This window comes from Rattus norvegicus, chromosome 5 (assembly GCF_036323735.1).
Source record: "Rattus norvegicus strain BN/NHsdMcwi chromosome 5, GRCr8, whole genome shotgun sequence".
NCBI classification, from domain to species: domain Eukaryota; kingdom Metazoa; phylum Chordata; class Mammalia; order Rodentia; family Muridae; genus Rattus; species Rattus norvegicus.
This window is the reverse complement of record NC_086023.1, coordinates 158,269,454-158,272,052: the sequence shown is the minus strand read 5'-3', so window position 1 is coordinate 158,272,052 and position 2,599 is coordinate 158,269,454.

The following is a 2,599-nucleotide window of genomic DNA, read 5'->3' as shown; positions in this document are numbered from 1 at the left end:
TTGGTTCGTTTTGCTGTGTTGTGTTTTGAGACGGGATCTCATTTAGCCCAGGATACCCTTCAGTTCACTAAATAGCCGAGGATAGTCTCGAACTTGTGGTCTTCCTGTGTTTTGCGGTTACAGACCAGTGCCACCACACTCAGCTGACTATTCAGGTTTGAAACGAGAAAAAAGACCAACCAGTCGCTGGTGGCTGAAGCCTGTAATCCCAGAATTCTGGAAGCAGAGGAGGGGAGATCGGGAGTACTAGGATAGACTGGGTTACAAAGTGAGTCTCAGGGCAGTTCAAGCTATCTAGCAAGACCTACTGGGGTTGTGGAAGGAGAAGGCACAAAGGAATTTCGGGTCTTAGAGACAGCCATCCCGCCGCAGCTTGGAGCTGAGCTGAGCCAAGTGCCTTTCTAGGATGTTGAAATCCACTGGAATTTCAAAAGACAAAAGAAGCAGGGCTTCAAGCACAGAGCCACGTCACCCCCTAACGTTTGCTGACAAAACAAGGAAACAGTACACCCTGTTTAAGGGCTCCTGGTGGTCCTAGTATCTCTGATGGCCCTGGTAGCCCTGGAAGTCTTGGTGGCCCCACACAATATAAGCAGGAATGATACCTCTTGCCTGTAATCCCAGCACTCTGGAAGTGGAGAGTAGAAGCTTAAAAAAAAAACACACAAACAAACAAACAAAAAAGCCAAGTCAGGAGCTGGAGAGGTGGCTCAGCGGTTAAGAGCACCGACTGCTCTTCCAGAGGTCCTGAGTTCAAATCCCAGCAACCACGTGGTGGCTCACAACCATCTGTAATGGGATCCGGTGCCCTCTTCTGGTGTGTCTGAAGACAGCGACAGTGAACTGATACATAATAAATAAATAAATCTTAAAAAAAAAAATCCAACATCATATTCCATCCTACCTCAGCTGCAAAGCAAATTTAAGGCCAACTTGTCCAAAAAAAAAAGCAAGAAATGGAAGCGGCACGCGTGATTTTCTTTCTTTCTTTCGTTTTTCAAGAAAGACAGCGTTTCTCTGCGTAGCCCTGGCTGTCCCGGAACTGTCATGGCCTCAAACTCAGAGATCCACCTGCCTCTGCCTCCTGAGTGCTGGGATTAAAGCTGTGCACCACCATGTTGGGATTGGTAGCTCGCATGAACATGTGATTTTTAATCCCAGCATATAAGAGGCAGGGGTCTCTGTGAGTTCTGGGCCAGCCTTGCCTACATAGCAAGTTCTTGGCTAGCCCTGGCTAAATGATGAAACCCTGAATAACAACCAAACCAAACACACACAAAAAAAAAAAAAAAAAAAAAAAAAAAAAAAAACAAGAGAAAGAAAACCACATTAATCTCATGGGAAGTAGCCACGATTTCGAATACCCAACCTTCACTAAGTAGAGTTGAGCCAGGTGAAGGGAGCAAAGGCAAGCCTCTGATCCAGAAACACGGAACTTTCACTGTGTGTCAGACATGACAAGGCTTGCTTTGGTTGGAGGTGTGGCTCTGTGGTACAGTGCATGCCCTGGGCTCCAAACTCAGCCATGCAAAAAAAAAAAAAAAAAAAAAGGAAGAAGACAAAAGTTCACTTAGTCATAATAATAACATCTACACCCTGATAGGTTGTGGTCCACGGTGAGTTTGCTACACCCTGATAGGTTGTGGTCCACGGTGAGTTTGTTTAGGCTGCTCTAACAAGGCACCGTGGGAGCAGGAGTACAGTTCAGGACATGGCGTACTGTGCACTTATTCAGATCCATGAGACCTTGGGTTTCATACCTAGTATAACAAAGAAAAGAAAGGAAAAGAAATGATAAAAGAAACAAGGAGCTGGAGAGATGGCTCACCAGGGCAGAGCGTGTACCGGTGCTCCAGGGGATAGGAGTTCAGTTATCCTAAGCCCACTGTGGGCGGTTTACAACCTATAACTCCCGGAAGAGGCTGGCAGCCTCCTCTGGACTTCCTAGACACTGTACTCATGTATACAAACCATCACCCCACATGCATACACATGATCCTCAATAAAGTAACTATTATTATTATCCTCCTTATCCCCATCATCATTATTATTTTGGTGATTCGAGACAGTGATTTCTGTGTAACAGCCCTAACTGTCCTGGAACTCACTCTGTAGACCAGGCTAGCCTAGAACTGAGAAATCCTCCTGCCTCTGTCTCTGGAGTACTGGGATTAAAGGCATAGGCCTCCACCACCCTGGCTTAATATTTACAGCTTATTGTTATTGTATGTGATGGATGTTTTGCCTGGGTTTATGTCTGTGCACCTTGTGTGTCCCAAAAGGTCCAGAAAAAGACACTGGAACTGGAGTTACAGGTGGTTATGAGCTGCCATCATGGTACAGGTTAAAAACAGAATAATCTGCCTGGTGGTAGAGGCAGAGGCAGGGGGATCTCTGAGTTTGAGGCCAGCCTGGTCTACAGAGTGAGTTTCAGGACAGCTAGGCATACACAGAGAGACGCCCCCGCACCTTGAAAAACCAAGACCAGGAGCTGGAGAGGTGGCTCAGTGGTTAAGAGCACTGACTGCTCTTCCATAGGTCCTGAGTTCAATTCCCAGCAACCACATTGTGGTTCACAACCATCTATAATGGGATATAT